The sequence below is a fragment of the Somniosus microcephalus genome, chromosome 15, assembly GCF_052327205.1.
Source record: "Somniosus microcephalus isolate GS21.2 chromosome 15, FLI_Smic_1.0, whole genome shotgun sequence".
Classification (NCBI taxonomy): Eukaryota; Metazoa; Chordata; class Chondrichthyes; order Squaliformes; family Somniosidae; genus Somniosus; species Somniosus microcephalus.
Window position 1 is genome coordinate 96,109,785 of NC_141001.1, and position 14,009 is coordinate 96,123,793.

At 42.5% G+C, this 14,009-nt stretch overlaps 1 long non-coding RNA gene across 2 annotated transcripts in view; it reads right to left on the bottom strand.

The window, feature by feature from the left end:
- Window positions 1–216: 216 nt before the first annotated feature.
- Window positions 217–14,009, bottom strand: part of LOC147107089 (uncharacterized) — a 43,266-nt gene continuing 29,473 nt past the window's right edge. For both annotated transcript variants that reach the window (XR_015081024.1, XR_015081023.1), the window contains 4 exons: window positions 10,917–11,028; window positions 6,245–6,346; window positions 6,076–6,150; window positions 217–1,419 (listed from right to left, as the gene is read on the bottom strand). This is a non-coding gene — a long non-coding RNA (uncharacterized LOC147107089). The remainder of the gene's footprint in view (window positions 1,420–6,075; window positions 6,151–6,244; window positions 6,347–10,916; window positions 11,029–14,009) is intronic.

A 14,009-nucleotide genomic window follows, 5' to 3' on the forward strand; every position in this document is an offset into this window, starting at 1 on the left:
CCTATTCATCTATGCTACTGATTAATCTCCAAATATGGATATGTACGGAATTAGCACACACGCTAGCGGGGTTGGGGTTATTTGTCACTGGCCAGTCAGAAGCCTCTGAGCTGCTCCAGGGACCCCCTTGCGGTTTCGAAGTGCTCCCCTATTCCTGAGTTCTGACCGCCGGGCTTATTCGGTAGCGATGTAGACAGAAAACAATGTGACTCATGGTTTAGGTACAAAACAGACCAGTATTTATTGAAAACAAAAGAAAGAAAAAATCGAAATGGCTCTTATGCCTGGTACAACACTTTTGCTTAAACGCAGTACACTTAGTGTCCACTAGAGGGCACCATGCTCAGTGCAACACTACCTCATTTTAAATACACGCAGTACACTCAGTGTCCACTAGAGCACTCCCTGCTCAGTGCAACACTACCTTATTTTAAATACAGTACTTTAATATAGACTTTAAAAAATAGCTACACAGCATTCACCACAGCACGACAGCTTGATGCAACACCCCTTTTAATACAGTTTTACATACAGTACTTTAAAACAGCTACTCCTTTTTAACACAGTTTTAAATACCGAATTCAATGTTCACTATAGCACTTCTCTGCTAGGTGCAACACTGTCTTGCTTAAATAGGGGAGGAGAAATGGACACAATGAAGGAAATCGACTAAAATCACAATACTAACGAAATTCCCACTTTACTCCCACCCCTATACCTATCCTAAGTTGCCTTGTGGAAGGCCAGAAAAATATATGCTCACCACTGGAAATACCTGCTCCGTGCCCTGCGAACCTAGATCTTCACTGCCCCGAAGTGAAAAACACCCCAGTGTTTTAAAAGTAAACTGCTGGTGTTTCGCTTCTACAGACAGTCTCCCACGCTGTAGAGGGACATGGAGGCAAGGCCAGAGAGAGAGAAAGAACGAACTTCTGGGAAGCTATCTTTTATACCCCCATTTGGGGCCCGCCCAGATCCGGATGTTTCTGGGCTAAAACAAAAGGGATCCAACTGCCCCATTGTCCATTAATGGGTTTGAATGTGTTCTCCCATTCATTTAAACAGTTTCTCCTCAGTTTGGATGTGTCCACTTGATATACAAACAAATGCTAAGCATTCAATTTCTTTGTAAACAAAGCATTGTCCTGTGGTCATCTGGAACCACAATTGATTGACAGTCTTGAGTGCTTAGCAAACAAAGTTCCTTTGTTCATGCTGGCAGTTTCAAGCACTTGATCTTACAGTCAACATTGTAGAACATTCTGTAAACAGGCATCGATTGTCCTGCTGCAGGGTGGGGGGGAAACTCCCATTTGATTGACAGATTTGACTGCCATTGAACCCTTCTTCACAGACACAGAAAGCTGTTTTCCAAGTCCTTTGTCTTCGGCCATGCGGTCTGACGGCCATTTTTGATCCCTGAAAATTTTAAAGGTGTATCACCCAGGGATTCTTTACTCAAACAAAATAATCTTTGGAGCTGTAAATTATTGCAAAATCTTACAGATACTGTCACTATTTCTCTTAATTATCTGTGCTACTGATTAATCTCCAGATGGCTTAACACACCACTGTTACTTGTAAAGCTATTTGTTTTTGAAGGTCAAATACTCAGTTTGAGCTATTATGTCAGTGTCATAGAATCATAGAAACTTACAGCACAGAAGGAAGCCATTTGGCCCATCATATACTGTGCTGGCTCTTTGAAAGAGCAGTCATGCTTCGTCCCACACCCCCGCTTTTTGTCCACAACCCTGTGAGTTCCTCATCCTCAAGTACATGTCCAAAGCCCTTTTAAAATGATTTATGGAATCAGCTTCCGCGTTCAGGTCGAGCGTTCCAGATCCCGACAACTCTCCGAGTGAAAAAAATTCTCCTCATCTCCCCTCTAGATCTTTTGCCAATGATTTTAAATCTATGACCTCTGGTTATTGACCCACTCACCAGAGGGAATCGTTTTTCTCTATCCACTCTGTCAAAATCTCTCATCATTGTGAATGTAAATTAACTGAAATTATGGTACCATCTGCTTTTGTTTTATCTTCCTGCACATCCTTACCACATTCTGGACTGTCAAGGAACATTTTGCAGCAGATTGTAGCAGCTCTTAAGACAGCGCAATGGTCCCCGCTCTATAGCAGAGGTGGACATTCTTCATGTTTCACTTATCTTATTTTCGGTCCTAAAGCATGCTGTTCATAAATATTTATAGATAGGATGATGCAAACCCTAAACAAATCATGGTTGAGCAATCCCTGAAATCCATGCACCCAGTAAAAACTCAGCATTAGTTTTTATTGGCCAGGTAGTTGGAGTGCGATGCAGAGGAGAGCTTGCAGTGTGATGGGGAAGGGAGATTTATTTTTAGTGTCTGCTTCCAGCAAAGCTGTGAATTTGCTTTTTTAAGTGTGTTAATGAATGTTTCTTCCTGTGTAAAACCAAGAGCTAAAACCATTACTAAACAGTTTAAAAAGGTGCTAATAACTGCACTTGCCAATTAAATATTTCAGGAGTCAAAATCATTTGCTTGTTTTCAAAACAGATTCTACAATCTTAGCTCTCCTGACAAGCAGATTCTATATATAAAAAAGTAATCCGTGGCTTGTACCCAAATCAAAATCACAAGCCGCTTCTGCTTCCTACTGTTGCAGTGCATTGACGTCATGAGTGACAGGGTGTACCGTCAGCAGCAGAAAAATAAGACACCATTTACTAAATTTAATTCAACAGAAATGTTAATATTTGCAGAAACAGCATGCATGTTGCATTTCTTTTTAACAGCAGTTGCAGTTTGATGGGTCATAGGAAAATAACCCATCAATAAGCGTGGGTCAGTTGTGTAGCGAAGGATTTTTTTGACATAAATAATACTTTGACCCTGTACATATCTGAAATGATCAATAGTTCAGATGACACCCAATTATTATCCAGGTTGACATTATCATTTCAAACAAGAATAAATATCAGTTACGGTTTTAAAAAATGCAATACTATTTGACAGTTGCAGTAAAAAAAAATACTGTTTATAAGTAATATAATTAAACATTTTTGTTGAATTTTAAATTTATTTGTGATCTTTGTACACAGTACAAACAAAATCAGAATTTGAACTTTGTAATAATGTGTTAGACAAAAACATTACTAAAGCCTTCTAAAGATTAAGAAGGTGCCCAGTTTCTAATTGTAGGTTTTTCAGACAATATTTAAAAATATTAATCTTGTATCATGGAATCTCTGATTCATTCAACAACTGTCGAAGTAGCCTGTGGTTTGGTGAATATTATACATTGTGATGGACTGACAGATGCACCTTGGCTCAAAGTCGCAGTACGCCTAATAATAATTCCAAAGGCTGCATCCTTTGAAGTGACACAGATCTAAAACCCACCATTATATTAAACAAAAACCTTTTCCTGTGGGATTTTCTGTACGAGATAGAACACGGGGAAAACTGAACAACCAGTTTTTGAAACTGCCTGCTGCATAAACAACAGATGTTTTATGAAAATAAAACTGAACTTTGGTTTAATACCACAAATAATCCAGTAAGATAATGAAAAAGTACAAAAAAATATTACCAAGCGAAAACAGCTTTGGTTATGATCATAAACATGTGCGCGAAAGGAAAAAAAAGCTGACATCTTTGATTTCCTCAGATATTTTTATGTTGATGCAACTTTATGTATTCATGCATGACAAAAGGAAATGAATAAAAATCAATATTAGAAGTAATTATGTGGAGAACAATCTGTCAACGTCAATGGATATATATGTTTCCCACATGAAAGTCATTTATAGTCTGTAAAGTGACCAGTTCCCTGGATTACCTTGAGAATTATTGCGTACTTTACAGGGAACAATGATCTTTCTCACCAATTTTCTCCGCTCCTCTTCTTTCCTGAATGTGTCGATTACTTGCTGGGGTACAGTTTCACATGCATCAGTCACTCTCTGATACCTCCCGCCACCCCCACAACTCCATATTCATTGTTAATATGTGAGCCCTGACAGAAAATACCAGTAGCTTATTGGTGACCATGGGATGGGCGGAGCCTCACAACAAAGACTGATTCTGTCCTCATCGGTCATGCATGCAGTGGTCGTTAGATAGTGATCAGAAGTAGAAAACTGGTTGGCTTTCCCTTCCGTAACCCTGGAACATTCAGGCCAGTTACACCACTTTTACTGCCAGCCCAAATGAGATACGATAATGTCATTGGAAAATTATACACTTTAGAATTCTGTTAGGAACCTGGGCAGTTCAAATAGAATGGCCCAGAAATTCGGGTTGGAGGCTTCCCGCGGGCGCAAGCCCCCGACCTGCACTTACATAGCGCGCCTGCCGTTGTGCTGTGGGCCTGTGTGGGATTCCGATCTTGGGCCTCCTCCAGCTGCCAGTGTGCAGTGCTTGCGTATCCCAGGGGTGCAGTTAGTTCGCAGCATCCCCTGGGATCACGTGGGCCATGGGGAGCCAATCGGAGCAGGGAATCTCCACTCATAGAACTGACCCCAGGAAGGCCTGTCAAATCTATGAATAGAGATCGGCCCTAAAACCTAAGTAAAACTTCAAATAACTTTTTTTTTTAATCACATTTTTAAAATAACTATAAATTACATAAATTAACTATTTTAAACAAAAATGTAAATTTTTGAAAAAATTTATTAAAGTTTTTAACGGGGCTAAAAATAAACTTACCTTTCTTTAAAGTATTTTAAAATGATAAACCTGTGGAAAAAATGTTTTAATTTTACTTAATTAACCTCTTACCTTGTTAAAAGCAGGCCTTGCACCTGCTTTTTCCACGCGCAACTGCTAGGGACTTAGCTGCACTGAAAAACCTGTGAAAAAAGCGGAAGTTCCAGGCGTACGCGCTGCCTCTCCGGCACACACGTTTGACCTCCGAACCCCTTCCTTCAAGGGAATGGAAGTTCCGGTTTCCAGTGCATGCGCAGTGCATGCGCAAAACCGGCACTTCCGTTGGCCTTACGGATGAATACACAGCGGTACTCACCCATGGGGAAACGAATTTCTGGCCCATTGTGTTTCTGCTTGTTACTTTTTCTTCCTCTCTGCTCACACACACTGGCCTAGAAATTCAGTCGCGTTTGCGCCCACTTATGGGCTATAGAGTGGTTTGCGCCGGAAGTTTTTTCGCGCCCGAAATTCAGTTGGTCCGTAACATCGACGTTAGCCGGTAGCGCTGCGCCGGCACCGATGACGTCATCGGTGTGCGCAGCGCCCCGGTTCCAATGCAATTCCGGTCCGACCGCCAAATTCAGTTGCGGCCGCCTCTCCCGTGGCGGCCGCAAACAGCGTTTGCAAAACGGTGCCTTGCAGCTCCGAGAGGCCGGCGCATAAAGGTGGAGGGGTGGCCGGCCGCTTTCCTGGCGGCCGCCTGGCCGCACCTCCCTCCCCGGACTCCTGCACCCCCCCCCGCGGCATTGGTGTGTCACTCCCGTGAGCCCGGCACTTCTCCGTGGTGCCGGGCTCATTTGCCGGGGGAATCCAGCGGCGATCTCACGGCTGCAGGCAGCTCCTCCTTAAGAGAAGGAGGAGGCCTGCAGTACCCCAGCCTGCCGCACCGCATCGGGTGCCGCAGCGGCAGCTGGACGCCTGAAACTGACATTCTTCGCCCCAAACGAGGCGGCCAAACCCTCCAATAGCGCCCGCCTCCGTGTTGGGACGGCGCAACTGAATTTCAGGCAGGCGCTACGGGAATCCGGCCGAGCGCTAAATTTCGGGCGCTAAAGACCTGGCGGGGCTATACCTAATTTCTAGGCCACTCTCTCTCACAAGCATGGGCACCAGCTAATTCCAGTTAAAAATAAACTATTTTTATCCTCCACCACTAAACCCATACTAGAGGTATTTATTTTCACCAACAAAGTGATTTCAACAAGTCAGCCAAATTACAAGGATCGAATGTACAGACTGATGAAATTACAGTATATGCTTCACAATTCCTTTTGTGCTTGCTGCAGGTTTAGAGGTTATAGAATGCAAAGTTCTGAACAAAATTAATACAAATTCTATTACATTTAAAAGAGAGAATCTAACAATCTAACAGGCCTTACCTTCAATTATCATGTAAGCAGACTGTTGTATTGGACTTCCATTGGGTTTTTATAATCAGAACGAAAAACCTGAAACTTAAGAAATATTAAACTATCTTGCATCTTTCCTTTTTCACCAAACATCTCTGTAAATGGACTTATTGTTTCTAAATATAAAATAAATTCAGACCTTGTTCTCTAGCGCTCCCTTCCTTACTCAAATGATGGTACTGTCCTTCCAGGAGTTCTCTATGTTAATCCTTTCTCTGCTGTTCTTGTTACTGTTTTCTCCCTGATACACATAGATACACATAAATAAAAGGAATTAAACAGCCCCAAACACTCAGAACATATTACAGAACAAACAAATAATTAAAAGTTTCAAATGCAGAGTTTCACTTGTTACATTAACTCAACACAGACCAGGGTTCAAACCTGGAGCCTCTCTGAATGGTCCAGCCACAATCATCACAAAGGGATTACATTATTTAGCCTGTTTGACTCACAGATCAAAACATTCTGCTTTGACTCATGTAGAATATTGCAGTCTTCATTACCTCTGACAAACAACAGTGGTGTCCATTCTGTTGCTGCTCCTCACTGTTGCTGTTAAATATTGGACCAAGTAAGGACCCAACTTTATGCTTTTGTCCAGATAATGTGATACCATTACAATTTGCAATTTACAATTTAAAAATGCTATATAAATGCAAGCTGTTATTGCAAATTGTAATAGTATCTTGAAAGGTGCTTCACAGGAGTGTTACCAAACAAAATTTGACACCGAGCCACATAAGGAGATATTAGGACAGGTGACCAAATGCTTGGACAAAGAGGTAGGTTTTAAGGAGCAATTTAGCAAATGAAACCAATTCAGTATGATTGTTTTGATTTTTGAATTGTGACGAGAGGTTAGTGTGGGCAATCACACATTTTTCAGCCCTGTGTTTGGTGATAAAGCCTCTTAGTTATATATGGTCCCATCAACTGTGCTTACAATGTGGTAATAGTTTTTTTTTAAATCAAGGAAAAAAGCTAAGTACTGCAGATGCTGTAAGTCAGTCGGCATCTGTGGAGAGGACAGACAAGTTAATATTTTGAGTGCTGATCCTTCTTTAGAAACCAAATCAAAATTAAAACATACCAGTTTTATGCTACAAGTCTCACACTGAAATATGCAGAATGGGAATATCCCTAAGAATGGGCCTAATCCACGTTATCCCCTAATTTGGATATTCAAATGACAGTATTTAAAGACACCTGCACAAATTAATTGTAACAGGGATAAACAACTTGCAGGTCAGGTGTAAAATATATGTACCTTGTTTTCAGATGTACAAAAGTACCCAATCTGTCCTTCAGCCTGTAATCTTGCATACTCCACTTCTTTAAACATATTGGCCCGAATTTTGCGGTGGGTAATGATGGCGAACTGTCAGCGTTCGCTGTCATTACCCCTCTGAAACTGACCATAACATCAGGAGTTAGCGCACTTGCAGATAAACGCGGAAATCCTGAAGTTGCGGTCAGTCATTCACCGCTCTGCCATAATTGCGCTGTGGAACTCCCCAGAGTCAGCAATCAGTTGAAGTCACATACAAGGATGAAAACTTCCCCTTTTTATGATGGAAGATCACTGTTAAAAAAAAAATTTAAGCCTTGTTGAAAGAGGTGTAACTGGGCTTTTAATGGCGTACTGACTGCTGAACAACCGTTCTGGCCCTGAAAAACTAATTTTATATTTGTATCAAAGTTTTCCACTAGTATGATTAAGAATTACAAGTTTTTAATATATATTTTGTTTAAGTTTGTTTATGCTATTTCAGCTTCTGCCTTAATGTCCAAATCTTTATTTCGCTGTCTGTAAAATTTATAAAAAGTAATTTAGAATCTGTGCCTTTTATTTCCTGGTTTGCTATCTCTGAGCAAAAATACACTGGAAACTTGAAAACCTGCGCAACTACAGGTTATCAATATAAAATCTGGGTGAGTGCCCCTTTGCAAGTGCTGACTCCTATATTACTAAATATATGATGGACAATCCTATCAGAAAAAGAATAAAAAGGAATACTTTACTTCCAATCCCAAATCATCATATATAAGTGTGCTCTTATCATAAATTCACTGAGACTCACAGTGAAAAATAATGAAAACTTTGATGGTGCCCAATCTTTAGACACAAATGTGTCGAAGTTTGTGTTGTTATTAAGAATTTCCAACAGGACAGTGGAAGTGGAAAAGATTTCAATTCACGTAGATTTTCAGAAGCTGTAAGCCCAGATTGCCTGATGTGTTGAATGACTGAGCAGGACGCATTGCATCTCAACTCCTAAGAGCAGCTATGGAGAGCCAAATTCACTTAGAGTGCTTGGCGCATGGGGCTTCTTTGTCATTGCCAATAACCCAAGGCACCTCTGTAGATTTGGATCTTCTGTCACTTGACAAAGACATTTTGTATACTTTATTTACCTGAATCGTGTTACCTGGCTGTGAAATATATGCTTTCATTCCAATATTGATTGAAAAAATAACTTTCTGAAAATATATGGAAATCAATACATCAGGCTTTGGGTATTATCTATACTTTTGTGCACTGGGGTGGATTGTGCTGAACACTGTATTTTGATGCTGAGTGTACAGTCTTACATTGCCATGATATCTAATATTGAATTATGTCCTTATTTAATCACTTGGCAGCATTATGTGCTCAGTTTGCAATTTTGCGAGGGTATTGCAAGGAAGTGGTGCTTTTTGGTGTCTCTGTTTACACAGCTCAGAAGTAATATAAATAATAGTACTCAGCGTAAATGGCAGTCAATTCGCTTCAAAAGTAATGTTCAATAGATAAAGGTGGTGAGTTATTATCATTTCACACTGTCACCTTTGGGTCCTGTGATGTGTAACCTAACCTGCCTGTATTGTAGGGGGGAATTCCACAGTTCTGGCGCATCAGAAAAATCAAAAGTGCAAATCAAACTTGTCATTTTAAAGTCACACTGTGGCTTTGTTCCTAAGGCACATGGCAACTTTGTTTCTGCTTAGCAAACCTTCCCTACAGGCTGGGGAAGATCTGTACAGATAATCAAGTGGCTTTTCTGATGCTGAGGGAAAGCAAATACTGTATGATCTGTGTTTGAAGTGTAATGGTTCTAGGGTTGACGTAAGAAAACTACTAGGCACTTGGTCTGAGCATTAAACAAAGCTTTAATCAACTGTTTCACAACATGGAGGTCTAGTTGTGTCCTTCACTAGTTCCTGTTAAGAATGTCCTGCGCAAGCTGGGCCCGTGCCCGAGTATTTATACTCTCCCTGAACAGCGCCACCCGTAGGCTGCTCAGTATTATTTCATGCCTTTCTTTCATGAATGACTGATTCATGTCAAGGGTATTATGCAATTGTCTCATCTTCTGTGGTACCAGCACCTGGTGGAGTAACTGTGGGCATCAGTCGGTCAGCAATAGCCAGTCTTTTCTCAGGTTACTGGTGCTTTGCTGAAGGGGAAAATGCTTCTCAGTGTCTCGTTGCCCCTGCAGTAACATCAGACAGCCGCTTTGGCCCTTGACCGTTCCTACATGCCCATTGGGCATACATACCTTAGCAGCAAAGGCATTCAATCTATTAATGGACAGCTATCATGTGACTCCTGGAGTATCATCATGGATTTGTGGGTGCCATCTTCCACGCCTGGCTCTAGGCATGATTCAGTTAAAAAGTCAAGGGGCAAAATTTGGTTGCTTTGTGCTTCCCGTTAGCATCCTAAGAGGGCACTAGCTGAGCAAAAAAAAACTAGTGCCCAGGCGTGGCGCCGCTAAATTCAGTGGGAAGTTAGCAGCAGCGGTAACCGGTAGCGCCCCGTGGCGCTGCACTTCTGCTGATGATGTCATCGCCGTGCACAGCGCCCCGGCTGCGGACTTCAGTAGCACCCCCTGACTTACCACCAGACGCTATGTCCGACAGGGTCAGGGGGGCATACATGTGGCTGGGGCTTCGATATTTCAAGGGGAGGTGCCGGGCGGCCATATTTTTGCTGGCCGCCTGCCAGCACCTGCCCCCTTTGCCATACCCAGCCTCTTATGCAGCCCCCCCACCCCCGCAGGGTGCCGGCCGTGCTCCATCAGCCCAGCACTCCTCTTGAGTGCCATGCTCTTTTGCCGCCACCCCGAGCCCCAATAAGGGGAGGAAGGCCTGCAGCACCGCAGCATGTAATGCCACAATATTCAATGGTAGGGCCCCAAGAGGGAGGGGGAGCACTTACAGTAGCGCCCCGCCTTCCTCTTGGGGCTCTACCGATGAATTTTGGGCACAGGGATGCTAACTTTTTCGGGGCGCTAAAAGAATATTTCCCCAAAAAGCTTTCAGCGCAGAAAACTGAGAGGCGACTGGCTACTGATGAGGAAATAAACTGTACCATGTACTTCAAACCCTAACATGACACTGCATGAATGTGCACCCTACACAGAAAAACTCACCATATTTATGGTGAATATTATGATCTTAAATGTATTTTTATTCTCGCAATGCTGTCAGTCCAATATAATTCTGTTTTAAATTCCAGTCCTTATGAGTGTTTCCCCATTTAAGGCAGCAGTCATTGGATTTGTTCTGATATAATTTCCAAGCAACAGTTCTGAATGTTTCTAGTTGTTCCATGAACATCGCACCAAAAAAATTGGCCCTTGTATCAACTTAAATCTATTTAGACTGATTAAATTGGGAGGTTTTTTTGGGATACTGCACATGCTTGGAGTTTCATGTGGTAGATTACTAAGTTCAGCCAGGCCATTGAAGGGTCTGTCAAGTAAAGTTTAAGGGGCTCTTACACAGAAAAGGATGGAAAATCATCGCAAACTGTCCTGACCCACCTCAGAATGGCTGGACGCAGAGTGGCATTTTCATGGGAGCAGATTCCCTGCCGATCCTAGTGCCTTGAGAATGGAGCATGGTGGGTGGCCGAAGGAACAGAACTTAAACAGGCTAAGAAAAGAATACAATAAAAAGTGAGTGTTACTTTAAATGGAGAGTTTGCTGTATCGAATTTAAACAAAACCATCTTTATTTCTATACTGATCACCTTGGCCCAGATGTTGCAGTCAGCGGCGAAGTAACAGCGCTCGCCATTCACCTCGCTGACAGCTGCCCACAAAGATTTGACTGACTTTAGAGCGGAGACTTCCTGTCATCCATCATCTGTTCCAGCACGGCACCCTCTACAGGGGATGTGTGGCAAGAAACAGCAAGGCCTAGAAATTGGGTTTTGGCGCAGCAACGGCTTTAGCGCCGGAAGTTAGTGCCGGAGCTAAGTCGCGCTGGGCGGGCCAAAAATTCACTAGTTCTGCGCCCAAACGGCTGCCGGCGCTGCTGAAAGCTGTTTGCGCCTGAAAACTGGCGCTACGCGCTGAATTGCGGCGCTATTCCGGCGCTGAGGCGCCCACTGCGGTGCGGCAGGTTCGGGAAGTGCAGGCCTCCTCCTTCCCTTAAGGAGGAGCTGCCTGCACCCGGCCGCGGCCTGCGAAAATCATTGTAAAAATGAGCCCGGCACCTCGGACAAGTGCCGGGCTTGCATCTGTCCCGGGGGGGCGGGGGGGAGAAGTCCGGGAAGGGAGCTGCGGCCAGGCGGCCGGCGGGAAAGCGGCTGGCCACCGCGGGGCCTTTAATGCGCCGGTGCAAAGTCCAGTAAGGCACCTCTGCCAGAACGTTGCTTGCGGCTGCCACGGGCGAGGCGGCCGCAAGTCAATTTCGGAGTTCGGGCGGGTTACCATGGCAACCGGGACGCTGCGCACACCGATGACGTCATCGGTGCCGGCGCAGCGCTAACGGCCTAACGCCGATTTAGGGACCCACTCAATTTCCAAACTGGCCATAACTCCGGCGCTAGGCCCTCTAGCGCCTCAAAAGCGGCGCTAAGCCTACCGAATTTCTAGGCCCAAGACTCTTCAACCAAAATCAGATTGAGGAATCCTTACTGCGCCATGCGGAGTCCAAAGCAGGAAATGTAAAGCAGGAAATATAAATTAGATTTAAATGATGTACAGGAAGTTAAATAAAGATTGGGAAATATAGATGAGATTAAGGGAGAGAGATAAAAGAGACCAACAGAACAAGTAAGTAAAATATACATTTGTTTAAATCTCCAACATTAATTTTCTTCTGAGGGAATGAGACTCCACACTTGTAAAATAATTTTTTCAGGGCCAGAGAGGTTGTTCAGCAGTAATTATCACTTATCAAGCCATTAAAAACTCACTTACTGCTGAATGCACCAGACTTAACTTTTTCAGCTATCTTTAGTGTGGAACTAGTGGGCAAGTACGGCAAGTTTATGCAGATTCATTTCAATGTTGAGTCAGCGAGGACTGCAACAATGCACCCTGTGGAAGAGGAGGGCATTTCGGACAGCAACTTTTGAATTTCCACTATTAACTTCGCATGTGCAGATGCCAGAAGTTGCTGTCTTATTTACCCCATAATAACATAAGCGCTGATAGCCTCACCCTTATTATTACAGCAAAATCTGGGTCATTGAAACCTAATAACAATGTCCTTGCCCTGTCCATACCTCAAAACCAACTTTTTTCCCCCTTGTCAATGTAATAGGACAACTCAGAGGGTGAAAAAGTAAAATTATTGCAATTACCATAAGTATAACATTTCTAATGTTTTCATCAATAACTTTTTTAAATTACCCATTTTTATGGAAGGTTTGAGGCTACACATATTGCAGAAAAAGGACACGGAGTAAATTAATTATGGTGATAATGCCTGTATTAAATATGAAAATTATGTATATTTGTAAAGTGCAGTTTCCCCTGCAAGTAATGAAAAACCTGCCTTTATCAAACTCAGATCATATGATATGTATTAGGGGTTATATATTAATGGCTATACTAAATTGACTGTACTTATTTATGCAAATTAATTAACAGGGCTTTTTTCTATGGCTGGCTATAATTATTATTTATCACTAGACATTACACTTCATTTGTCTTTAACATCTACAACTGTGTCTGTAATACATAAACTATTTTGTCTGCTTTATGATGTGTGCCTCCTGTTGTGATTTTAATTCAATATGGAAACATGTCATAAAAGTTTATTAGCTTTATTAATAGCTAAGCCCTGTCTTATTAAATTGATAGTGTATTAATGAAAATGACATTAAATTGAAATGTTAATGCTACCTTGACAAAAGTATCTGTCACACAAGCAAAGCTATACAGCGTTGCTATGTTGGCCTGAAACTGTATTTGACATGGTTCCTCCAGTGAATAAAAAAACAAAAGAAAAGACTTGCCTTTCATGACCTCATGACATCCCAAACAGCCAGTGAAGTACTTTTGAAGTGTAATCATTATTGTAATGTAGGAAACATAGCAGCCAATTTGCGCACAGCAAAATCCCGCATATAGCAATGTGATAATGACCAGATCATCTGTTTTAGTGATTTGGCTTGGGGATAAATATTGGCTAAGACACCGGGGAGAACTCACCTGCTCTTCCTCAACATAGTGCAATGGGATCTTTTACTTCCACCTGAGAGGGCAGACGGGACCTCGGTTTAACATCTCGTTCGAAAGACGGCACCTCCAACAGCGCAGCGTTCCCTCAGTACTCCACTGGAGTGTCAGCTTAGATTTTGTGCTCAAGACTCAGAACTCACAACCTTTTGACTCAGAGGCCAGAGAGCCACCACTGGGCCATGGTTGATACCTTAAAAAAAGGCTCTAATCAATGCAGTAATGAGAATTTTCCAGGTTTGATTCTTGGCCTGTGCTGGTTTGGCTGATCTCAGAGAGGAGGCATGGTTCCTCCAGTGAATAAAGCTTTTATAGATATGTGAAGAGAAAAAGATTGGTGAAGTCAAGCGTAGGTCCCTTGCAGTCAGAATCAGGGGAATTTATAATGGGAAACAAAGAAATGGCAGACCAACTAAATTCATACTTTGGTTCTGTATTCAC